Raw genomic sequence first — 27,747 nt, 5'->3', positions numbered from 1 at the left:
GTCAGGGATATTAGGGAGGTAACAGAAGCAAAGAAGCACCATTCCGAAATGGAAAAGTTTCCATTGTCAGATTATTCTTGTTTAACTGGGTTTAACTTTATAGTAGGGTTAAATGTGGCATTTGAAGGTTGGTGAGTAACAAGATCTTTTAAAAGATGGTGAATTCCAACAAGCAAAGACCAAGGTACTCTGTGATCTACAAAGTATCTTGTGCTAGCTTGAACAACAGACCTCCACTCTCTTGTGGCCTTAAAACTTGAAACACTCCAGTTTATTTCTACCTGGTATGCACATAAATTGTATTGCAAGCTCCCTAGAAGGTATTTTTCTCAACAGGAGGAAAAAAAATACCTCTTCAACATGCCCACTAATCCCTGTATACCTTTCCAAATACTAATTAATTCCTCTAATTAGAGCTTTTTTTGGCTGTAACCATTTACAAAGTTGATTTGCTGCATACAAACAAATTTAATGAATATTCATAAACTAATAATATTCACTGAATTTACAGTCCTCTTGCCCACATACTGCTATTGCAACCAGCTTATAACAGCCTTCTATAGACTATGCTAAGGAAAGGCCATCTCCAAGGAAAAGGTAGAGAAAAATACAGTTTTATTTTAAGGAACAGACCGCCTACCAACTGAATTGTATATACTATACTTTATGTGTATATATATTCTATATATAGTTTATATATATTATGCATACATATATATGTTAGGTTATAAAATACATGCATATGTTCACATAGATGCATATATATATATTAATATTAATATATATATATAATATATATATAAAACATGGAATAAAATAGAAACTCTAGGGGTTAATAGTTTTGAAGCAAAACATTAAAAATGGCATCTGCAGGTTGAACAGTCAAATTTTGTAAACATACAAACTTAGGATGCAAATAAGCAAATCAGAAGGCACAGCTGTCCTTATAAACAAATTAATCTTGAACATAGGTGTATTATCATGTTTTCAACCCTTTGGGAGTTTTAGAAAAGTACAATATAAAAGCAAAGCGATGCTCTTGATTTAAAATTTAAATTAATTCACCATTTGTCCAACTAGGAGCTTTTAAACTTTAAATTTTTAGTAATATTAATGAAACAATTGACTGGTTTAATTTGGGCACTGCAGCTATTCACAGGTGCTACATCTTGAGACTGAGTACATGGGAATTTGATTACCTATTTGCCTGATAATTCTCACATCAGTCCACTCATCTTATCCCTTTACTTTATAAATTCTGAATGAACTTATTTTGACGATTCAAAATTTGAAGAAATTTAGAGAACAGTAGAGATATTTAAATTATTTAATTAAAATATAGAGTTCCTGAACATTACTCTTGGATATAATATACATACATATTTATTTTGCTTCTTTAAATAATATTTCAAATCCAAAGATTTTATATTTATATTTATTTCAGTTAACTTTAAACTATAGGTGAGATTTACAGCCTAAACCCAAGCACAAGTGTTCTAATATCTCTGCTTTCAGATTGTAGGCTTTGGGGCAAATGTCTAACCTCTTTGAGCATCCGTTTCACAAACTGCAAAACGATGATACTAACGTCTTTGAGATATGACTTTGAGAGAATCAATTAAGATAACAGAAATGCATGCTGTGAGTCAACTGTGACTCTTATATGATTCAACTTATGTGATTCAACTTATAAGAGTCAACTGTGACTCTTATATGATTCGGATAGAATAATACACATTACGAGAAAGTAATGTTTTGCTTTTCATCTCATGAAGCTTTATTTATTTTCACCTCTTCTCTTCCTCTTATGTTCTTGTGTGTTATCAATATGTTGAAGACATCTATATTTATATTCTAAATATACTCTTGAATTTTCTTCCAGGCTCCAGACTTGAATTTCCCAAATATTTGTAACTAATGTCCTACTAGTTATCTCAATTGCACTGGATCCAGATCTAAGCAATTCATCACATCTTCCTAAAAATTTCTCCTCACTGTCACTCTTCTGGTAAAGGCCTTATCTTTCTTCTAGTTTCTAAGGTCCGGTCCAACAATCTCAGATTTTCCTTTTCTTCCTATCCAGGTGATGGTTATGTTTTATATCTCTACAACTTGGTACAACCTCAGGAATTTGAGCTCTCATTTTCATTCTCATTCACCTCTGGTTGAGATAATCATGAATTCTTGCTTAGACTATTGTAGTACCTACAGATCTCCAATTTCTCCAACATTCTGCAGACCATTTTCTTTTTCTGAAGCACATTACTGGCTCCTTGAAATATTTTATGGTTTCTGGCTTCTAATTGCAAAGCTAAAACTTCTTAGCTTGACTCTCAGGGCATTTCATGATCAAAATCCACTCTACATGTCATTGTTATTTTCATCGCTCTTATAAAATAAAACTTCTCATGATTCCATAATATTATTCATGTATTTGCAACTTGGCTTTTGTGAGTCTTACTTACTCTCTTTCCCTCCTTTGTGTAGCTTACCTCTATCCCAACCTCTAGAGGTCAAATATCACTTTAGCCATGAAACTTTCCTCAGTTTCCTCCCTCCATGTTAAGGTAGACCTGGTTGCCCCTTTCTCTGAAATTTACATTTGGATTTGCATCATTCTTATTTTTATACATTTTATTGCCTCTATTAGATTTTTTGATATGTTATTTATTTAATTTAGAATTACTATAACAGCTATTATAATAAACATTAATATGAAAAGTATTCCAAATGAATAAAATTTCTACAAATTTAAACAATTTACATGTGACTGTCTATAACTTTTTGATCTATTAATAAAGTCTCAGAGTGAAAGTTGGATTTTTTTCCTAGCCTTTTATCTGATGTCATGTTTTTATATCTTTAGGCTATCCCTGTTTGAAATCTTTATAAATAGCTTTAAATTATTGTGATAATACTATGTAATTCACAAATAAAATTATTGCTAGAGTACACTTAATGGATACTATTTTCTCTTAAAAGGAAATGTGAAAGAACACAATCCCTTTTTCTTTCTGGAGGCAATTGACGCCTGAGACTGAGGTATTTACCTGAGAGCCATTGAAGTCACCAGCTTAACAGGTAAGCCTACAGGCTAAGGCAGAAAAGTATAAAGATAAGAAGAACCTGGATCCACGGTGCCATAGTTGAGCTGTTGAATTACCACTGCTGAATGTGTTCTACCTCCAAACATTTTGTTATATAAGATGATGAATTTCATGTTGTATAACCCTCTTGTAGTTAGATTTTCTGTTATCCTAGGCCAAAAACATCATAAAGAATGGCACAGACATTCAGAGAAATGAGTTGATGACAGACCATGAGATCCCAGGGAGAGAAAAGGAGATAGAGTAATGTAGACTTTTTAATTTTTTATGAAGTAAGCTATACTATTTTTATTTTTGATTAGTCACTAAGGAATTTTCCTGTACCCTCTAAAATATATCCCTATATTATTTGTATTAGTAAACAGTTTTCAGGTTCTTGTATCCAAATGACCTCTAAAAAAGACAACATATATTATCACATTCAATCCCCATGACAATAACTTGGTAAGTTAAACATTTCTTTCTGCTCTGATTAATTCGGTATTATGTATTTTCTCTTCTTGGAGTATTTATTGAATATCTTCCTTTTTCTCCCTTTTTCCATTGGCCACAAGTGTTAAAGTCAAGTGACCACCAGATCAGCCAGCTCAGATATATTTGGAAACACATCAATCTATTTTAAACTTAAGATACTGAAAGCCCCATTTGAACACACAGAATCAATAGTGGAAGCCAATTAGGAATACAGTTAAAGTAAATATAACTTTAGCTTTTACATCGCCAGCATTTTGCTCCCTCTTTCTTTCTCCCACTTCAACAAATTCAATGCATTAAACATTCATTTAATGTGTACCAATGTGAATACAATATCATCCCTGTGTTTGAGAATCTTATACAGTGGAGGAAATAGACATATATAATTCAGAGAAGAAAAGCAAAAGGGACTAATTTCCACTTTTCCATAAAAGGAAAATCCTACACATGGCTAACCTAATCTCTCTTCTTGAAGCTTTGAACTTATCTTTTCCCAAGTACCCAACTGTTGAAAATTGCACCTCAAATGATAAGTTCACCTCAATCATGACAGTGATCTTTAAATACATTTTGTAGAACTGTAGTTGTTTAATTTTTATACCATGTCAGAATTCTTCCTAGAGCAAAACATGGCTGTATTTCCTTAAACAAGATAATTTGTAACTGTCAAATGATAGACATAATCTGTCCTCCAATATCAAAGGAATAGAGGCCGGGCATAGTAGTTCACGCCTGTAACCCTAGTACTTTGGGAGGCCGAGGCAGGCTGATAACTTGAGGCCAGGAGTTCAAGACCAGCCTGGCCAATATGTCTCTACTAAAAATACAAAAATTAGCCGGGCATGGTGGCATATGCCTGCAGTCCTAACTACTTGGGAGGCTGAGGCATGAGAATTGCTCGAACCCAGGAGGTGGAGGTTTCAGTGAGCCGAGATTGCGCTGTCGCACTCCAGCTTCCTTGCAACAGAGTGAGACTGTCTACAAAAACAAAAAACAAAAAACTTATGTTTTGCCAAGTTGAACTAAATGTGTCAGCAAATGACAATGAAAGAAGAGCAAATGAAAATAGTGTTAACTTATGACTCACAAAATGAAACTAAAAGCACATCAAGAAGCAAAACCAAAAACCTACAAAAGCAAAACAAAAGAAAAAAGTGTAAAACTCAACATTTTTAAAACCTATGAAATAACCCGTCATTTTGTAGCTGGCATCAAACTGTAGCTTATCATAAGCAGTGTTATGACAAAAAAGTACTTAGGATAAACCTTTTCTGAGGTTTCATAAATGTTTACAACCTTATTATTATCCATTGTTTTAAATAAAAATAAAATGATATGATAAACGGATTGTCTTTCTCTTAAAATTACAAACACAAAATATTTTAATCACTGCTTTCACCAACTGTGACAATTTATTTTCAACACTCAAACTTGATATTTTATTATTTTTTTCTGGTAATAAAATCATTGTTTGTTAAAGAAAATAATTTGAGGTGCTATTTTAATTGAACTTCAGAAATCCAGTGTCATGGTTTAGTGATTTCCTTTTTGGGAGAGTAAGTTCAAGGGATATACCATGAAATACCAATCTAAGAAAATCCATATCAGGAAAAGAAACTTTCCACACTTATGTTAATGTCCTTATTACAAATTATTATTTAAAATATATTCTTACATTTATTTTCACTTTAAGCTTATTTTAAACTTGAATCATTTAAACTTGTATTATTTAAACCTTTTATTTTCTTTCCCTCATTGATTTTATTACTTGCTTTTATAATGATTAGCAAAACATGGGTCAGAAGTGGAGACATCTTATATTCTCAAAAGGGAAGGAAGAGAAAGAAGGAATGGGATAGAAACATTCATTTATGTGCTGCCTATGCAAAGTATTTCATTCTGGGAGTGGTATTTGGTCCTATTTTACAACTCTTATCCTGTGTGGAGGGTGGGTAACTGTAGGTTTCTTCTAACTTAAAGCAATAAGATTTTGGGCCAAATGTACCAAAAGCAAGCCTGTTCCCAAGACGAACTGGCATGTGGATGCTCTGGGCTTGTGTGTGGTAAGAATTCAGCCAGTCAATAAATTCCTTTAACTATAAACTCAGTGGAAGAATATTGCCCTCAAAAAAAACTTTTATCACAGAAAATTCTGAATATCAAAATTTATAAAATGAAAGCTCGTGTATAATTCTACCATGCTGAAATAATGTTTATAAATATTTTAGTGTCTTTCTTTTGAGTCTCCTTTGTTTACGAATGTGTATGCATCCTCACTTGTTTCCTGGAATAATTTTATAGGCATCACTTCAAGGGCAATTAATAATGACATTAATTTTCTATAGACACTTTAATAGTAGCACAATATTTTATATGTATAATCTGAAATTTAATATTCCCTCATTGATCATTTAAATTACAAAGCATTAATTTGTATAAATAAAACAGTGATGAACAGCATTGTACATAAATTTATGTGACCCTTGAAATAATTTTTTGAATATAATTTTGAAAGAGGAGTGAATGAACATTTGAAAGCTCTTGATATATATAACCATATTGTTTGCTAGAAATATACTACTCTCCTACTGTATGTCTTCTCTATATCAGGGAATATTGTCTTTTAAAAAGAATGAACTAGTTTAGTAAAAAAAAACTTATCTCATTGTGTTAATCTGTGTTTCTTTGATTAACAGTGAGTCTATTTTAATTTGAACTGTATTGTACTTTTCATTTCATTTCATTATCTTTGTATTATATATATGTGAATTTTAGAAATTACACTGCCATTGTGACTTGTTATTTGTTGCACAGAAGACTTTCCTCTTATTGTCTATATGTTACCCTTTGAGGAGGCATTAATGAGTTGTGGTTTGGGGCTACGGAGTAGAAATTGAGTGTAAATGATGCTTTTAAAAGAGTAGTCATCACATTTAAAAGTCAAATGGATATGGATAAAATGAATAATCAAAGTAAAAAAATTGATTATAAAAGGAAGGAATGTAGAGCTATATAACCAAAGAAAAGGGAAAAAAAACTAGTAGATTTTTAGGACCAAGATGATTATTCTCTTTTAGGCATTCATTTGCATTGTGTACCAGAAAACTCTTTGACCTCCTTGATGTCCATTAAGTTGCTGCTGTACAATTTCATTCTCTTATTTTTAATAATAACTACTACAAAATGCTAATATAGACTTGGTTTATATTGTCCAGAATAAAGTGCATGCTGAGAGTGGATTCAGCATACAGGTCAACAGTGTGAATGCCAGTGTTAAAAAGGCTAGGTATGTCCCTTGGCTCTGCTCTTTACTAGATATGTAAACTTGGGCAAGTTATTTAAGCAATCCATGCCTGATTTTCTCATAGGAATATTGTGAGGATTACAGAGTGAATACATGGAACGTGCATCAAACAACATCTGGCTCATAAGCACATCACACATATTGGCTGTCAATTATTAGTAAAGGTAGTAAAGTATGAAAAAACTACACATTTACAAAAATAAGCTATGAATATACTGTTCTCTCATTTAGTTAGCAGGTATTTATCAAGCACATACTACATTCCAGATCCATTGCGTGATGCTAGGAATATAAATGATCCCTTCCTGGTGAACCTGCTCTACCTACATGTAGCCTCTGGAGGGGAGGCTTCATGTACGTATTACATGTACACAACCCCATGTGCTCATCTTCAAGCCCAGGGAGGCCAGTCATTGGCCAATACAAATGATCTGGGCCAAATAACTTTCTCTTTGATAAGTGTGGTTAAAATAGTGCAAGACTGAATTGGTTATCTTTTGGGTGTTCAATTGAAAAGATATATTGATTTGAAGACTATATTTCGGGCCAAGTATAACTCAAAAAATGGTGGTGGAGACAGAAAAAGAGAGGAGAAAGATGCAGAGGAGAAAGGAAGGGAAGGGAGAGGACAAGAGAAAGAAAGAGAAGGAGAGAAAGGAGTGAGAGGAGCTATTAAGGAGATGCATTGGGAGAGGGAAGAGAGGAAAGAGCTTCAGACCATGTAGTCTCTAAAAGAGAGAGTAGCTCAGTCTAGGACTTTATGATTCCTAATTTCCCTTCCAGGGGACCTGACTGTAGTGCATTCCATAACCTTAAAAGGCAATGGGATTTACTCTCATATCTTTATAATATCTGCTCTCCTCCCACTCATTTTTATCTGAGATATTAGGTATATTTCTGCTTCTCATTCCCCAGGGAGCTTTAACTGGAGTAATGTAGAGAAGATGAACATGAAGTAACTTTCTGGCTTGGGTAGAGATTGGTCATGAGATCAGTTTTCTTAGTCTATAAGAAGTTTCATACATAAGCCCTCTAACAACTTTTAGTTCTTCTTCACTCTTTTCCTGTTCTCAATTCTCTGTTACTAGAGTTGGTACTTGGAGTTCAGCGCCCACTCACCATCTTTGACTAGTACATAAAGGCTGTGATTTAACATCAATAGAAACTCTGAGAGAAGTGTTCCAAAACTCCTAAAGGGTTTCCTGGAATCCCTAGGATTATTCTGCTGTTTAACAAGTCCCACCAGTATAGTCCAGACATCACTCGGTATCCATGGAAGATTGGTTTTAGAAACCCCCACAGATAACCAAAATCCAAGCATGCTCAAGTTCTTTATTAAATGACATGATATTTACACATAACCTATGCATATCCTACTGTTTTCTTTAAATTATCTCTATATTACTTATAATACTGAATACAATGTAAATGCCATATCAATAGTTATTATATGGTATTGCTTAAGGAATGATGATAAGAGCAAAAAGTCTGTACATGTTTAGCACAGACACATTCTTTTTATTGTCAATATTTTCGATCTGCAATTGGTTGAATCCATGGATGCAGAACCCACTGATACAGTGTGCTGACTGTAGCCTCTACTTATGGTAGTAAAAGTATAAGAGTAAATATTGAAGTTGAGGAGACTAATATGTGTTGAGCATCTCCTATATAAGCCAAGCACTATGCTAAGTGCTTTACATATACTCACTGTATTACAGTATCTCATTGTATTCTCCTAACAACATTGTGAGGTTTTAATCATCCTTGTTATACACAGAAGAAAACAGAAAGACTCAGCAAAGTGAAGCACTTACCAGCTTCATGGCAAGTAACAGGGCCAAGATTTCAACCAAGGTTAAAATGCATGACTCTGACTATGCCATAAGAGAGTACTATATAATTTATTTGGTCCCTTGTGTGAAACAAGGTAAACTATTGATATAAATTGAACTAACAGTAACTGCATTATCACATTGAATATAATAAGTTGAAGCAGATTTTACATAATTTCTAAGACTGGTTATTATCATTTGTTTTTTTAAAAAGGCTAACTTTATCTGATATGGTGACCCTTTTTGGCATGTGTGAGGTAAATGAATGATTCTCCAAATAATAGCAATTCAATCAACTTTAAGTTCCTATTTTGAATACAAAGATGGGAAAAACAGAGATCCTTCTTTCTCGCAGAATGAGGCTTTGTAGAAAAAATTATCTAAAGAGCCATAAATCAAAGAAAATGGGAATTTCTCTTTATTAGAAGTCAATTTATTTTCTGGAATTCATCTCAGTGCTCTAGATGTACAATTTTTCATTTAATCTTTGTTACAATGAAATTGATATTATGTTATTTATCTGATAAAGAAATTGATATGTAAGTCTCTTAAGGTCAAGGATTTTTACCTGTTTTAATCATTTATGTTTGTCCAACACCTTAAACTATAGTAGGCAGATGGGAGATTCTCCATAAATATATTTTGAATAAATGGAGAATTAGAGAAATTCATTAAACTGTCAAGTAATGCAATCTATAAACAGCATCTTGAGTTACCAGACTAGTCTAAATCCAAATCCTTTATTTTCTCATTACTCCACACTATGAGGGACGGAACTCTGTATATTTTTCTTGATCTTACTATCAGTGCCTGCACAGAACCTGGCACATGGTAGATAAGCAGTGAATGTTCTTGAATAAATAATCTCACACGGTTCTTCCCTATATGCAATAAATATTAAAATATATATTTTATCATATGATTTTAATACTTCTTTTACAATTATTAAATCATGTAAAAAGAGTTGATAGAGAGTAAATGGGTGTTATTCACATTTACCTCATTATGAACATTTCATTGTTCAGTTCCCACCTATGAGTGAGAACATGCGGTGTTTGGTTTTCTGTTCTTGTGATAGTTTGCTGAGAATGATGGTTTCCAGCTGCATCCATGTCCCTACAAAGGACACAAACTCATCCTTTTTTGTGGTTGCATAGTATTCCATGGTGTATACGTGCCACATTTTCTTAATCCAGTCTGTCACTGATGGACATTTGGGTTGATTCCAATGGTCTCGATCTCTTGACCTCGTGATCCACCCGCCTCAGCTCCCCAAAGTGCTGGAATTACAGGCGTGAGCCACCGTGTCCGGCCCTTAAAAATTTTTATACATCTTTTTATACATGTGCACCCAATATTACACTTTTTTCCTGTCCTGTAAGAGCTAGGTTGTCATAGGTGCTTCTTGCTATAATTTCTGAATAGTTGCTCACACACTTCTTTCCACTTTTTAATCCAAAAGCCATTTCATTTTTACCCTCCCTTTGGTACCCTACTTCTAATAGCATCCAAACTGTCTTGGGTTGATAACGCCACCTGGTGGTAGAACACTGTCTGAGCCAACCATACTCCTTCATGGTCTCTTCCCTCAGAATAATTGTGCTCAACTTCGTGTCATTGTACATAATCACCGGACACAGCAATTATCTCGCTTTAATTAATTTCTTTCTTGCATGTGTTCAGACATCCTTTTAAATCCTCTTACTTTTCACCCTCTCAATTGCCTCCACTTCCTCAAGGTACGTGTGTGTTTTCTCCTTCACTCTGTTGCAATCAATCAAGTTTTCACAAAAACTTTCTGATGCATGATCAACTGGTATAGCAAGAATGCTAGTGGTGTAAATGAATTCAAGGAGGCGGAAAACACAAAGTTAAATCATTTGCTTATGAATTACGAATTTGATAAAGGAGAGCAAAATTCTTCTTGTCTCTCTTCCTTGTTGCCAGAAAAGTAATTCCTTTCCTTAAAGGTAACAATAGTAGTAATCCACAGACACGTGCATAGAGATGTTATTTACCTCCACAAAAAACTGTAACCTATTACTCAAACCTTTCTGCATCTCCTTTCATTTCCATGATGATATATCTTAGTGGTATGTTCGGGTGAGTACACAAAAGGATATCTCATTCTTTTTTAAGGGCTGCATTGTATTTTACTGCATGATTGTGTCGTCATTTGTGCAACACATTCTCTACTGAAGCATTTGTAGGGATTTTTCCCTAATCATTTACTACCACTACAAAAAAGGATGCACTCAATTAACAGTGTGCCAGTCAGTGCTGGGGTAGTTGTACAATCAATATCTGGAAACAGAATCCTTGAGTTCTAAGGGTAGAGGCAGAAATATTATTAAAGATAACAACCCAGTGCCCTAAGTTTTGTGACAATGCCCAAACACAACTTTCAGACTCTGCAAAATCATTTTTATTTACCATCTTATATTTTCCTAATTGAACTAATTTTTTCTCAAGCATGGCGACACAGCCCCCATGTCTAACCTTACGTAAAGTTAGTTATGTGTAAAATGTGTTAGAGTTCCAAACAATTGACTCAACAACTTTTAGGATAGAATGTACTTAGAAGTATGAGATTTCTTGTAGTAGACATTATTTTGACTAGTTTCTAAACAAAAATTACTCAATTCGAAAAGTGTACTGTTTAGAATTAATATGATTTGATCCCTTTTAAGGTTGGAACAGCTGTCACATAAAAAGACTGTACTAAACTGGTAAAATTATATAATGTTAAATTACCATCATCGTTTAATTAATTTAAGAAATAATTCACTAGGCTCTCTGCTCCTCCTGTTCGAGAGTCAGCCGCATCTTCTTTTGCATCGCCAGCGCATCCCTGAGACACCATGGGGAAGGTGAAGGTCGGAGTCAACGGATTTGGTCGTATTGGGCGCCTGGTCACCAGGGCTGCTTTTAACTCTGGTAAAGTGGATATTGTTGCCATCAATGACCCCTTCACTGATCTCAACTACATGGTTTACATGTTCCAGTATGATTCCACCCATGGCAAGTTCCATGGCACCGTGAAGGCTGAGAACGGGAAGCTTGTCATCAATGGAAGCCCCATCACCATCTTCCAGGAGCGAGATCCCTCCAAAATCAAGTGGGGCGATGCTGGCGCTGAGTACGTCGTGGAGTCCACTGGCGTCTTCACCACCACGGAGAAGGCTGGGGCTCATTTGCAGGGGGAGCCAAAAGAGTCATCATCTCTGCCCCCTCTGCTGACGCCCCCATGTTCGTCATGGGTGTGAACCATGAGAAGTATGACAACAGCCTCGAGATCGTCAGCAACGCCTCCGGCACCACCAACTGCTTAGCACCCCTGGCCAAGGTCATCCATGACAACTTTGGTATCGTGGAAGGACTCATGACCACAGTCCACGCCATCACTGCCACCCAGAAGACTGTGGATGGCCCCTCCAGGAAACTGTGGCGTGATGGCCGCGGTGCTCTCCAGAACATCATCCCTGCCTCTACTGGCACTGCCAAGGCTGTGGGCAAGGTCATCCCTGAGCTGAACGGGAAGCTCACTGGCATGGCCTTCCGTGTCCCTACTGCCAACGTGTCAGTGGTGGACCTGACCTGCCGTCTGGAAAAACCTGCCAAACATGATGACATCAAGAAGGTGGTGAAGCAGGCGTCAAGGGCATCCTGGGCTACACTGAGCACCAGGTGGTCTCCTCCGACTTCAACAGTGACACCCACTCTTCCACCTTCGACGCTGGGGCTGGCATTGCCCTCAACGACCACTTTGTCAAGCTCATTTCCTGGTATGACAACGAATTTAGCTACAGCAACAGGGTGGTGGACCTCATGGCCCACATGGCCTCCAGGGAGTAAGACCCCTGGACCACCATCCCCAGCGAGAGCACAAGAGGAAGAGAGAGGCCCTCACTGCTGGGGAGTCCTTGCCACACTCAGTCCCCTGCCACACTGAATTTCCCCTCACAGTTTCCATGTAGACCCCTTGAAGAGGGGAGGGGCCTAGGGAGCCCCACCTTGTCGTGTACCATCAATAAAATCCCCTGTGCTCAGCCAAAAAAACAAACAAAAAAAAGGAAATAATTCACTAGAGATTATATCCTATTTTATATATCCAAATATGGCCACTTACACACCCAATCTATATATTATAGACTTAGAATTATATAACTGAAATAGAGATTAAAGATACTCTAGTTTAATTTTTAATTATATTTCTAAGGAAACTGAGAACCAGAGATTTGAAATATTATATACCAATTGTATATTCACACTTATAAATAATGATATTGATAATAACATGAATTTAGTGTGCATTATGTCTACAGCATTGTGGGAAATGTTTTGTATGCGTTAACTCATCTCATCCTCATAAAGGCCTCTTTAGATAGCATCTATTATTATTAATTTTTTATTTAGTTTAACAGATGAAACTAAGAGAAATAAAAAGAATTCACAATGTCAGGCTGCAGTAAGCAATAAGGCCAGAGACCGAATTCAGGTTGTTTATTAACATTCATTTACATGTTTATTAAATCCCTATGTTTATTAACCAAATCCCTGTGTTTATTGGCTTTCAACTTTATTTATGCATATTCTGATAATCTAAGAGAATGAAAACAAATACACCTAGTGGAAGAGAATGAAGACGGTGAAAATTAGATTGAAAGTGGGAAAAAATATGAAAGTAGTAACAGAGGAGAGAGCAGTGATGTGGTAAGTAAAGGTGTTTTTGGATTTCATTACATATATTATACTTTTTTGAGCATGGGGTCCTTAAAGATTAGTGTCGACATATTGACATGTAAGAAATCAGCAAATAAATCTAGATACTTGGTTTTAGACTGTCTTTCCCATAAGTCACTAAGCTCAATCCTTAATATTTCAGGGGTCAGTTAGAACATGACTAATTCAAGCCTTCACGCAGAGAACACATTGCTTAAAATGTTTGAGAAAATTTGCTTTAGTGACTGGCTATTTCAATACCCTGCACAAAAGAAATTATGAAGCTAGATAAATTCCATGGACATTTCTTCACATTGCAGTTCTCCTCACTAGTGAGATGAAAATCAGAATGAAAAACTGACTAAAATTTAGTTTTTTCTAGTGTTATTAATTTTGAAATATGGCATTTAAAAATAGACCTTGCATTCATAATACAAAACTCATACATAATTCTTATAAATAGGTCATTTTTGTAACTCTATTTTATTAAATACATTCAACACATACTAGTAACATTGCTACTGGATTTTGTCCACCCTCATATGCCATACATGGCAGTAAACAAAAGAGATGAAATTCTCTCCCCTTACTGAACTTATGTTCTAGTATGTGAGAAAAGATAGCATACAAAATACATATGTAATACATTGTAGTTAGATAATGAAAAGGACAATGGAAAAAAAAAAATAAAACAGGAAAGGTGAAGAGGAAGTAAGGGGCACAGTTTTAAATAAAAGTGTCATGAAAGGCTTTTCTGAGAATTCGACATTTGAAGAAAGACCAGAAAGAGGTGATGGAATGAGTCATGTGGCTATTTTGGAGAAAGGCATTCCAGGAACAGCAACTGCACAGGCACTACAGCAGAGCATGTCTGACATTTTCAAGAAACAATGAGAAGGCCAGTGTGGCTGGAGCTGAGGGAAGGAGAGAGAAAACGTTGGGAGACAAGACCAGAGACCAAATAAATAGTCCAACCTTCAAACTTTGTGGGTCATTGTAAGAACTTTGGCTTTAATAATGAGGGTAGAAACAGAGCCACCAGAGAGATTTAATGAAGAAGAGAAAACATCTGAGTATCAAGAAAAGCAATGATTCTGAGTATGTTTCTGTTGCACTGTTCTGACAATAAAGTTAAAAAGCTTCAAAGGGACACTGAAGGATCCTCACCAAGGCCATCCATGGAACAGGCATCAACAGCCTGTAGGATGGAGCACTATATATCTGGTTAAGCTGGAAATCATGTTTCCCCAAATCTCCTTCCCTTCAAATTATTTTAAGTTGACAGTAAGAGGAGCATGTGTGAGATTTGGGAGGTGAAAGTGGAGTAGTTGAGTAGTAATTAGTCTCTGAGGGTCATCACAGTCAGATGTTGTGATGGACAGATGCAGAGACATCTGGTGGGTCCTAGCCCATCGTAACTCTTCTCTACTATGCATCCAGCATATTTCTGTTATCCAGCAGTGCCTAGGGCCACCACATAGTGCTTCACTGTGGAGCCACAAAGGTAATAACATATCAGAAGCAATAGTTTCCTACAGATGTCTCTACAAGCTTTCCTTGGCAGACCCACCTGGTAGCTGGATCTGCTTGGTTTCTTAGATTGCTTTTCTGATGATCCAACTATAATAATAGTTGGGCTTCATTTTCATGTCTCCTTCCAGAGTTGTGTAAGATATAATTGTGATAATAAATTCCTTATCCCATGACACTCATTAGTGACTCCCCCTGCTTGGACCTGCCTGAAATAGTGCATTTGCAGAAAAACATCCATTTACTTCAACGTTTGATAAACTTGGCAAATATTGGCAAGTTTGGAAAATTGGAAAACAAACTTACATCCTTTGTAGGACATATTTGGCTCAGGCCAACAATGTTTTGAGATGTTTTTAGGAAGACTTTTCTGTAGCAGACGGAATGTGGTTTTATAGCTTGATCCAAGGTTTAAGAATAACATTTAATCCCAACTTCTGCTTCCGAATGCTGTCAATTTGGAAAATGAGAGCAGATGTTGACAGAGATATATTTGCTAGTCTGATGCCTTAGCAAACACTCTCTGAAGGAAAGACAACGTGAGACTAGACTGATTAAATATTCTCTCTTAAATTTGTTTTGCCAATCCTTTTAGCAGTATCCTCTAGAGACAACATCTCTAAGATGACGAATACAAAAAGATGTCATTACAACTCAACATAGTTTCCTTTAATACCTGAGTCTTGAACATAAGAAACCTATATTAAAGAGAATATTTCTGGATGTTTCAATTTGAAATGTTAAAAAAATGTCTGCTTATTCTCTGGTGATTTCTGACTTCAGGATTTCTCCTTTCTAAATGTATTGAGTCCACTCTAGTTGCAGTTCAAAGAGTTAATAACTAGATGTCTGAATAAAATATATGTTGATATCCTTTAAAGAAAACAAGTTTCAGGAATTCTCATGATTTTGATTTATGTAGAACTCCCATTTAGTCTGAATTTATATATGTTTTATAATATAGTATTTGGATTTTGTAAAATACAGACTGCCTGTAGAAGGGCAGTGGAAGTCTTCAGCAAATTAAAAATGGAAAACATTTATGCTACTTAATACTATTGTTTCAAAGTCAGCAATGATTTATTGAACTCATCGATGTTCAAGATTCCCTATCACATTGTTTTATTTAATCTTCATGATCATCCTGTGGGCTGCTTTTATATGACATGGAGGCTCCAACAGGTTAAATAATTTGACCACTTCCTCAGAGCCAGTAGCTGACTGATTTACAGTGTGGACCCTGGCATATTGACCACTAGTGTTCCTTCCTTCAACCTCTGTCATGTTAGGTATAGAAATAATAATCCTGACCCCAATATTTTATTATTTAGTCCTTACCAGAGATGTATTAATTCACCTATCACTAACTATATAGCCACAGAAAATAAGCACTGAAGAATTAACTTCTTGTTCAGTGGTTTTAGGTTAAATTTTCTTTTTTTCCCCCTAATTTCATCAAATAGTGGAAGGAGCTTAAGCCAGAGAACTCCAGGTTCAAGAACCACCACTTGCAAACTTGCCAAATTTGGGCAAATGTCTCTCTGAGTTTCATTGTCTTCATCCACAAATAAAGCCAAGATTTACTTTGCCTACAGAATTGCAGTAAGGATCAAATGGAGTAAGATATTACGTGTTAGATTCCTTTCCTTTCCTAAAGATCTTAGAAGGTAGCACTACTTTAGATACACTATTGTTTTGGATAATTTCGGCAAATATTTAATGGTAAAAGAAATCTTTAACAAAATTATCCCATACTAGTCACAGTAATATTTTAGAAGCATTTAATTTATGATAGAGTTAATTCTACTCTAGCAGGGGTTGTAACGCTTTTTAACTGCTAGTTAACCTCCACAGCAATTATGACCAGACCACGAGGGTCTTCATTTTCCTCAATGAAGGATGATGAAAAAGGAGCCATTGTGGAGCTGTTTTGAAGGGAGTTGTTATTCCTTAGACCTCTCACAACTGGAACTCTCAATCTGCCGGTGATAGCTGACATGAGTCCAATAAGGATGGTCTCTTCTATTCAAAGATAGGTCCATACTATTTCCTAATTTAGTTTTCAGAATCAACTTAAAATGTTGTTCACTATACATATATTACACTTTTGAAAGAAAATATTAGCTTGTCATCAAACAGGATAAACCAAGAGACATCAGTCTTTTTGACTGATATGAATCACATTTAGCTAAATACACCAGTTAGCAATGTCTGTTCTTGAGATTGACAGTCTTAAATATAATGCTTTAATAAAGCCCTTACTTTTCTATTTGTTTCTTTCTATTCTATCATTACAGTTCTTGCTAAGTATTAGTGTTTACTATATCATGACCACTTAATATTTTACATCGGAAGTTTTACAACATTTCACTGACTTTACTTTTTTTATAATAATTTGCTACTACTGGGCTGTCCTGATTTTCTTCATTGGAGTTTTTTTTTTCAGTCACTCAAATCTAACTTGCTTTAAGTATTCAAATAAGTGAATTAGAAAGGAAGGCTTTCTGTGTTTTGGATTTTCTCCTGTTTTCCACTATTACGCCTTATTCAGTCTGCCTGTGGAATTGTTTTTTGTTTTTTGTTTGCAGTTGGGGTGCATTTTGTTTTGTTTTGTTGTTGTTGCTTGTTGACTGTTTTGATTGTGTGGTTTTTGGGGGCAAGTTTTCAGGCAAGAGTCTACGACCAGTGCTACTTACCATCTCCTGAGAATGGACACTGAATTGTAACTACACCACTCTTATTAGACTATTAATTTTTCAAATTATTTAATAAACTCCCCCTTTCCATGGTTTGACAAACTTGAGTTAAAACTAGTAGTATGGGCTGGGTGCAGTGACTCACGCCTGTAATCCCAGCACTTAGGGAGGCTGAGCTGGGCAGATTACAAGATCAGGAGTTCAAGACCAGCCTGAACAACATGATGAAACTCCACCTCTACTAAAGATGCAAAAAAAACAACCAGGGCATGGTGGTATGCACCTGTAATCCCAGCTACTCGGGCTCAGGTTGGCAGGGGGAGTTTATCCAAACAATAGTGGATAATTTGAAATTATCCAAAACAATAGTGTATCCAAAGTAGTGTTACCACCTGTAATCCCAGCTACTTCAGGGGAGTGGGGGCGCTGAGGCAGGGGAATTGCCTGAACCAGAGAGATAGAAGTTGCAGTGAGCCGAGATCACACCACTGCACTCCAGCCTGGGCAACAGAGTGAGAATCCGTCTCAAAAAAAAAAAAAAAAAAAAAAAAAAAAAACTGCTAGTATGAGCCAACATTCTTGGAACACTTACTGTGTGCCAGGTACTGTTTCATGAGCCTGACATATGTCAACGCCTTCTTACTTAAACTCCATTATGTAGCTGCAATTACCCCCATCCTACAGATAAGAGAACATGCACAGAGGTAAGCCAGTTGTCCAAAGCCACACAATAAGCAAGTCACAAAGCGAGATATTGGACCCTGGGAATATGACTTTTCGAGCTTGTACTTCTATTATAAACAAAACAAATTTTAAATGCATATGATTTTATAGATTCTGTTTAAATAAATGTTGGTGTAATATCTTTGAAAATGTTTCAAAAGTTTCGGTGTATTTAAAGCATTTTTAATTATGCCTTCAATTATAAAAATTCTAAATGTAAGCTGCTGTCTAACACAAGCATGCTTAAATTTACTGAACATGACCTAGGTTAATTTGGGGAGGTATCCAGATGTTCAGCATTTTAAGCTGCATGATTTAAAAACAAATAAGTAGGAAGAGGGGTATCATCAGTAACATGGTAGAATGGGAGTTTCCCCTCACAAAAATATCCATTTGAACAACCATCCACACCTGAAAATACCTTCGCACTCTCTATGGAACTCACGTGAAAGATTACAGCACTTGAGCGAAGCACAAGAATAAGAAAAGATGCACAGCGGATGGTAAGGAGGACAGTTTTATATTACCTGCATCAACCTTCCCCCAAAACCATGCAGCACAACATGGAGAATTATGCCTTTTGCATGTGGGGAGAAGAATGGATTGAGCAATGACTTCACAGTGAACCTCAGTATCAGGCCTTCTCCAGTTAACCCTGGAGCCAGGCTAGGCCCTGCAGACCCAAGCAATAGGCCTGCCCTAGTTTCAACCTGGCCTGGGCAGTCCCAGGCTCCAGCCTGGCACCTGTGTATTTAGGCTCCATGTGTACGATATCCTCCATGGATTCAGACTCCAGGCCAGTGCCTACAGACCCAGAACTCAAGCCCACTGCTCAGACTCAGGCTCCAGGCTCACCTTAGTGTCAAGCTGGCTCCTGCAGCCCCAGATTCTAGCTGGCGCTGTGAACTCAGGCTCTAGGCCCACTCCAGTGCAACACCAGACTCAGAGGCTCCAGGCTGGCTTCTATAGCCCCAGGATCCAGGACCAACCTAATGCCAGGCCAGCCTCTGTGGCCCTGAGCACCAGGCTGGCATCCATGAATTCAGGCTTGAGACTGGTACTCATGGATCTTGGACCTAGTTCCACACACATAATCACAGACATCAGGCCAACCCCTCTGTATTCAGATGCCAGCACTACCACAGTAGACTGCAGTGCCTGGCAATTCCACAGACTCATGATTAAGTCTTTCCCATGGATCAAGGCAGAAGACCTGGCCCAGGACCAGCCCGGCCCCCATTGACTAAGACTACAGGTCCAGCTAACATCAGTTCAGATGCTATATGCTCAGTTTCCAGGCACATCTCAGTAGACCCTGGTGTTAGGCTGGCATTCACAGACCCACAGACTCACAGGCTCCAGGATCACCCACAATGACCCTAGTTCCAGGCCTACTCCAGTGAACCAAGGCTCCAGGCCCACATGCTTGCTGACCTAGGCACCAGGCCAGCCACCTAAGGACTCCAGCAGCAAGGTTATCTGCAGACACTTCAGCCTATCTACCTAGACTTTGGAAAGGCTGACTGGTGAAGTGCTTTCTTTGCCAAACACAACATGTAAAGAGTAGAGGAGGACCCCAATTCTTCAAATGGTCAGATACCAAGGGGAGGCCAAAAGGATTGCTTATAATCACGGAATCATGACACCAACAAAGAAAAAAAAATTAAAGCATCCATAGCCTATCCTAAAGAAATGAAAATCCATGAACTGTGTGGCAAAAATTAAAAATACAAATAGTCTCTGACTTATGATGGTTGACTTATGATTTTTTGACTTTACAATGGATTGAGATATTACATGCAGTTTTGACTTATGATAGTTTTATCAGGACATAACCCCATCATAAGTTGATAAGCATCTGTAATCATTTTAAAGAAGTTCAATAAGCTACAAGAGAACACCACTACCTGAAATAAAAATCAGGAGAACAATAAAAAACAAAATTAAAAGTTCAACAAAGAGACAGAATCCATATAAAAGAACCAATCAAAAATTCTGGAGTTGAAGAACACAATAGATAAGATTGAAAATTCTTTAAAGAGCTTTCAGTAGGAGACTTGATAAAGCAGAAGAACGAATTAGTAAACTCAAAGACAGGTCATTTGACCTAATTGGAGAAACAAAACAAAAGAAATAAAGAAAAGAGGGAAGAAAGCCTAAAGGGCTTGTCGGAGACCATCAAGTGAACCAATTATGTGTAATTTAAGTCCAAGAAGAAACAAACTAAAAAAAAAAGAAATAGGTAGAGGGATTCTTAAAAGAAATAATGACAGAAAACTCTAAATCTGGAGAAGGAGATGCATATCTACATTCATAAAATGTAAAATACCCCAAATAGATCAAATAGAAAGAGATTGTCACTGAGACATATTACAGTCAAATTATCAAAAGTCAAAGACAAAGAGAGGATTATAAATTAGCAATAGAAAAGCAACCTATAAATACAAGGGAACCATAATAAGACTATCAGAAGATTTCTCAGCAGAAACCTTGATGCCAGAAAATGATGGGATGATATAGCCAGGTACTGGTAAAAAAAAGAAAAAAAAAGACAGAAAAAAAAAAATCCAAAACTGTCAACTGAGAATATTGCGTCTAGCAAAGATTTCCTCAAAAATGAGAGATACTTTCCCAAACAAACAAAGACTGAGGGAGTTCATCACTATAGTTGCTTTACAAAAATGCTAAAGTGACTTCTTCACGTTGAAACAAAAGCAGACAAACAACATGAAAATACTAAACTCACTGTAAGTAAGAACATAATCAAATTCAGAATATTATAATACTGTGATGGTGGTGTGTAGATCATGTTTGACTTCAATATAAAAGTTAAAAGACAAGACCATTAAAATTCATATAGCCAACATCATTTGCTAACAGATTTACAATATTTATTGAAGCTCCTAAGTATATACAGCAAAAATTGACATAACTGAAGGTAGAAATAAACAGCAATACAATAATAGTAGAAGACTTTAGTAACCCACTTTCAACAATAAACAGATCATCCAGGTAGAAAATCAATAAGTAAACATTGGATTTGAACAACACTATAGACCAAATGAACCTTAACAGATATATATATATATAAAACATTCCATTCAACCACAGTGGAATACACGTTCTTCTCAAGCACATATAGAATGTTATCCAGGATGGATCATAGATTAGGCCACAAAACAAGGCTTACCAAATTTAAGAAGGTTGAAATCATGTCTAGGATCTTTCATGAACAGAATGGTATGAAATTAGAAAACAATAACAGGAAGAAAATTAGAAAATTTTTTTAAAAGTTGAAATTAAACAACATACTCCTGAATATCCAATAAAGAGGAAAGCAAAAGAGAAATAAAAATATCTCTAGACAAAAATGGAAACACAACATATCAAATCTTATGCAATATAGCAAAACCAGTTCTTAAGAGGGAATTTTATAGCAATGAACACCTACATCAAGAAAAAATAAAGATTTCAAATAAGCAACCTAACTTTACACCTTAAGGAGCTAGAAGAAAACACCAAAACAAAATTAAGCCAAACATGAACAGAAAAAAATCAAACTATATTAGAACAGAGATAAAATAAAGACTAGAAAACAACAGAGAAGATCAATAAAAGTAGGAGTTTTTTTTTAAGAAGATAAACAACATTGACAAAACTTTAACTAGATTACCTAAGAAAAAAGAGATGACTTAAATAAAATCATAAATGAAAAAGGAAGCATAACCACTGATATCACAGGAATATAAAGAATTACAGGATACTATTTGCATAATAATTCACAAACAAATTGGGTAACTGAGAAGAAATGGATAAGTTTCTAGAAAGACACACCTACTAAGACTGAATCATAAAGAAAAAGAAAATTAAAACAGAACAATAATTAATAAGAAAAAAGTTGAAGCAGTAATCACAAATCTCTCGTCAAAGAAAAATGCAGAAACTAATGGCTTCTCTGGTGAGTTCTACCAAACCTCTGAAAAAAATACAAATTCTTCTCAAACTCTTCCAAAAAATTAAAGAGAAAATACAAACTCATTTTACAAGGTCAGCACTATCCTGATATCGAAGTCAGACAAGGACACTACAAGAAAAAGAATATAAGCCAATATCACCAATAAACATAGATGCAAAAATCCTCACCAAAATACTAGCACACTGAACGGAATAGCACATTAAGAGGATCATTCATCATAGGAAAGTGAGATTTATGCTGGGGAGGAAAGGATGGCTCAACATACACAAATCAAAAATTGTGATACACTACATTAACAGAATGAAGGATAAAAATCATATGATCATCTTAATATATGCATAAAAGAATTTGATGCAATTCACAACTCTTTCATAATAAAACTCTTAACAAATTAAAGAAAAAAATGTATTTCAACCACAAAAAGGTTGTATATGACATATCCACAGTTGAAATCAAACTCAACGGCGAAATGCTGAAAACTTTTTCTCTAAGACCAGAACTAAGACCAAGAGGCCCATTCTCACCACTTGTATTCAACATAGTATTAGAAATCTTAGCTGGAAATATTAGGCAAGGAAAAGAAATAAAAAGCATCCACATTTGAAGGGAAGAAGTTAAATTGTCTCTACTCACCGATGGCATTATCTTATATAAAAAACACCCTAAAGACTATACCAACAAATCTGTTAAAACCTAATTTAGTGAAGTTTCAGAATAAAAAAGTCAACAGACAAAAATCAGTTGCATTTCAATACAGTAACAACAAACTATCCAGAAAAGAAATTAAGTCAGGTAGCATGATGCCTCCAGCTTTGTTCTTTTTTCTTAGGATTGCCTTGTCTATTTGGGCTTTTTGTTGTTGTTGTTCCATATGAACTTTAAAAATAGTTTTTTTCTACTTCTGTGAAGAATGTTGATGGTAGTTTAATAGAAATACCATTGAATCTCCAAATTGCTTTGGGAAGTATGGCCATTTTTATAATATTCTTTCTTCTTATCCATGAGCACAAAATGTTTTTCTATTTGTTTGTGTCACCTCTGATTTCTTTGAGCAGTGTTTTGTGGTTCTCCTTGTAGGGATCTTTCACTTCCCTACTTATCTTTGTACCTAGTATTTTATTCTTTTTGTCACAATCGTGAATGAGATTACATTCCTGATTTGACTCTCAGCTTGACTGTTGGTGTATAGGAATGCTAGTGATTTTTGCACATTGATTTTGTATCCCAAGACCTTGCTGAAGTTGCTTATTGGCTTAAGAAGCTTTTGGGCTGAGACTACGGGGTTTTCTAGATATTGGGCCATGTCATCTGCAAACAGGGATAGTTTGACTTCTTTTCTTCCTATTTGGATGTTCTTTATTTCTTTCCCTTGCCTGATTGCCCTAGCCGGGACTTCCAATGGTATGTTGAATAGGATTGGTTAGAGAGGGCATCCTTGTGTTGTGCCAGTTTTCAGGGGGAACACTTCCAGTTTTTGTCCATTCAGTATGACGGCGAATGTGGGTTTGTCATAGATGGCTCTTATTATATTGAAGTATATTCCTTCAATACCGAATTTATCGAGTTTTTTTTAACATGAAGTGGTGCTGCATTTTAGTGAAAATCTTTTCTGCATCTATTGAGATAATTATGTGGTTTGTGTCTTTAGTTCTGTTTATTTGATGAATCACATTTATTGATTTGGTTATGTTGAACCAACCTTGCATTCCAGGGATAAAGCCTATTTTATCATGGTGGATAAGCTTTTTGATGTGCTGCTGGATTTGGTTTGCCAGTATTTTGTTGAGGATTTTTTGCATCAATGTTCATCAAGGATATTGGCCTGAAGTTTTCTTTTTTGTTGTGTTTATGCCAGGTTTTGGTATCACAATGATGCTGGGTCATTGAATGAGTTAGGGAGGAATCCCTCCTTCTCAATTTTTTTGGAATAGTTTCAGCAGGAATAGTGCCAGCTCTTCTTCATACATCTGGCAGAATTCATCTGTGAATACATCTGGCCCTGGCTTTGTTTGGTTAGTAGGCTATTTACTACTGACTCAATTTCAGAGCTCATTATTGGTCTGTTCAGGGATTCAATTTCTCCTGGCTCAGTCTTAGAGTGTATGTGTGTCCAGGAATTTATCCATTTCTTCTAGATTTTCTAGTTTGTGTGCATAGAGCTGTTCATAATATTCTGTGGTGGTTGTTTATATTTCTATAGGGTGAGTGGTAATGTCCCACTTGTTGTTTCTGATCCCCCTTGTGTTTATTTGAATCTTCTTTCTTTTCTTCTTTATTACTCTAACAAGCAGTCTATTTATTACTTAAAAATAAAACCCACCTCCTGGATTTGTTGGTCTTTTGAATGATGTGTGTGTATGTGTGTGTGTGTGTGTGTGTGTGTGTGTGTCTCAATCTCCTGCAGTTCAGCTCTGATTTTTGTTATTTCTTGTGTTCTACTAGCTTCGGGATTTATTTGCTCTTAGTTCTCTAGTTCTTTCAGTTGTGATGTTAAGTTGTTAACTTGAGAGCTCTCTAACTTTTTGATATGGCAATTTAATCTTATAAATTTCCCTCTTAATACTGCCTTAGCTGTGTCCCAGAGATTCTGGTATGTTGTATCTTTGTTCTCATTAGTTTTGAGCAACTTTTTGATTCTGCCTTAATTTTATTATTTACCCAATGCAGTACATATACACCATGGAATACTATGCAGCCATAAAAAGGAATGAGATCATGTACTTTGCAAGGACATGGGTGGAGCTGGAGGCCATTATCCTTAGCAAACTAGCTCAGGAACAGAAAACTAAATACCATATGTTCTCACTTAAAAGTGGGAGCTAAATTATGGGAACACATGGACACCTAGAGGAGAACAACACACACTGGGACATATTGGAGGGTGGAAGGTAGGAGGAGGGAGAGGATCAGCAAAAATAACTAATGTGTACTAGGCTTAATATCTGGGTGATGAAATAATTTGTACAATAAACCCCAATGACACAAGTTTACCTATATAGCAAACCTGCACATGTACTCCTCAACTTAAAATAAAAATAAAAATATTAAGAAATCAATCACTTTACAATAACATCAAAAAACTTTAGAAGTAAATTTAACCAAAGAGGTAAAAAGATCTATATACTGAAAACTATAAAACACGGATAAACGAAAAGATATCCCAGGTTCATGGATTGGAAAGTTAATATTGTTAAAATGCTCATTCTACTCAAAGTTATCTACAGATTCAATGTAATAATTATCTAAAAAAATCAAGTTCATAGAAGCAGAGGGTAGAATAGTGGTTGCCAGGGAACAGGGATTGGGAGGAATGGAGTGATGTTGCTCAAATGGTAGAAAGTTTCAATTATTCAGGAGAGAAAAGCTCTGGAGATCTATTTTTTATTTTCTATTCATTTTTTAACTTAGAGTTCATTTTGCCTTGTATGGAAATCTAATGTACAGCATGGAACTGTTGTTAACAGTGCTGTGTTGTGTACTTGAAATTTGCTAAGAGAATAGATCTTAAATGTTCTCACCACAAAAAAGGTAACTATGTTAGGTAGTAGGTATGTTAACTGATTGTGATGATTACTTCACAATGTATACATATATCAATACATCACATCTCACACACATATATTTACTTGGTCCAATTATTCCTCAGGAAAGCTGAAAAAATAAATAAAATTTACTTGTTTCTCATTTAGAAATTTGCAAGAATATTTCCGGAACTTAAAAAATAGTATGTATACTGGCTAGAACTTGATAGTAAAGTCAAAATACGAAAGGAAAACAAAGAAGGAAGGAAGAAAGGAAGGCAGGAAGGCGAGAAGGCAGGAAGGCAGGAAGGCAGGAAGGCAGGAAGGCAGGAAGGAAGGAAGGAAGGAAGGAAGGAAGGAAGGAAGGAAGGAAGGAGAGAGAGAAGGAAAGAAGGAAAGGAGGGAAGGATGGAGGGAGTTGATCATTTACATGCCAGGAACTAACTCAGATGTATCGTATACCTGATAACTGAGCATGCAGTCTACTTCTTGTTCTTGCCTGTGATCTGTAAGTGTGCTGCAGATGGCATCAATGCTTTTCTCCTAAAAACAACTCAACTCCGCCCTGGGCTAGAATAAGATGCTAAAACATTGGAGAAACTATTAGAGCTGTGGCTTCTGTATATTCACTTGGTACTTATACATTAACTGCTAGAATAACTTCTGCAAATATTTAACAATCACTGTCCTTTTAATGTTTACTCTTTCTCTTTTTCTTTTATATGTATGTTCTTAAAGACACTTACACTGTAAAGCCTATTCCTATTGCTCATAGAGTAAAAGAAAGTCTCAGACAACTTTTACTTGATTGAATTACTTGAAGTTGCTCTATTAATTAGGCTTACTAAGCCAGTTTTTATTGTATAATTTATTCATTCCCATTAGTAATATATGATAATGCCTTCCAAAAACGCCTAACTTCAAACTATAACGTAGCTTAGACTTAGAAGAATTTGACATGGAAAAATGACCTTATTAATATGTACAGAAACACATCAATTTTATTTCTTGATATCCTTCGATTTTAATAGTTTTAAAAGTTCTGATTCATGACCTTGAGTAAAATACGTATCAGAGCCAATGAAATTATACTACATTTTTAAATTTCAAGCTATGCATACCACTCTTAACTATTTGCCTAGTTGGTCAGTAGTTAAGAATATGCTTTAGTTTTTAATATATTTAAAATGAATAAGTATCCACAAAATCTATATTCTTAGATATTTCATTTCATAGATACAAGCGGACTCATTAATTGTATATTGAGGTTTGCCTTGCATATTGTCAATGATTTAATATTCTATGATTCAGTAATCAGGCATTGCAATTGCTTTCTATTAAAATCTTTTTTATCATTACCAAATTCAGTGGATAAATTGGAATAAAATTGTTGAAGACTATACTTTCAGGGGAGTTTGATGGTGAAAGGGGAGAGAAAATGGTATGGAAGGAAGGGTCAGCAACAAATGAGGAATCTAGGTTATAATGGTGTTCAAATTTTTTTTTTTTTTCCATTTCAGGGACACCCTCTTTTTAAAGGACATTCTATTCAAATGTAGCTTCTCTGGTTAAAGTATGGTGAAGTCTGTCCTGTGGGCACTCCCCATTGACTCCTAGCAGCTCTTGAGCCCCATCTTCAGGATCCATACTTTGATAGTCACTGACCATTAACTCTGAAAATCTATAGTTCCAATCCTGTGAAATGAGAAGAATGTTGAAGCTATAAAGGAAGTCTTTGCCTGCATTTAGATTCTGACTCCTCTGATTATACTGAAGCATGTAAGAAAACCTTCTCTGGAAATCAGGGACCGTTTCTGTTCATCTTATCTTGAGTTATATCCCAAATAGGAGTACACATA

The 27,747-nt window shown here is 35.8% G+C and overlaps 1 protein-coding gene, 1 long non-coding RNA gene and 1 pseudogene across 4 annotated transcripts in view; 2 read left to right on the top strand and 1 right to left on the bottom strand.

The window, feature by feature from the left end:
- Positions 1-27,747, bottom strand: part of KCNH7 (potassium voltage-gated channel subfamily H member 7) — a 485,293-nt gene that overhangs the window by 412,521 nt on the left and 45,025 nt on the right. The window lies entirely within an intron of this gene.
- On the top strand, positions 1-27,747 carry LOC108541424 (uncharacterized). The gene is made up of 3 exons (XR_001888959.1): positions 1-184; positions 2,983-3,081; positions 27,409-27,747. It is a non-coding gene; the product is annotated as an uncharacterized LOC108541424 (long non-coding RNA).
- LOC108541422 (glyceraldehyde-3-phosphate dehydrogenase pseudogene) lies at positions 11,512-12,769 on the top strand (annotated as a pseudogene). Its single transcript, XR_001888957.1, has one exon. The product of XR_001888957.1 is annotated as a glyceraldehyde-3-phosphate dehydrogenase pseudogene (transcript).

This window comes from Rhinopithecus bieti, unplaced genomic scaffold, assembly GCF_001698545.2.
Source record: "Rhinopithecus bieti isolate Rb0 unplaced genomic scaffold, ASM169854v2 scaffold_19966, whole genome shotgun sequence".
Lineage (NCBI taxonomy): Eukaryota > Metazoa > Chordata > Mammalia > Primates > Cercopithecidae > Rhinopithecus > Rhinopithecus bieti.
This window is presented reverse-complemented; position numbering and strand designations above follow the sequence as displayed.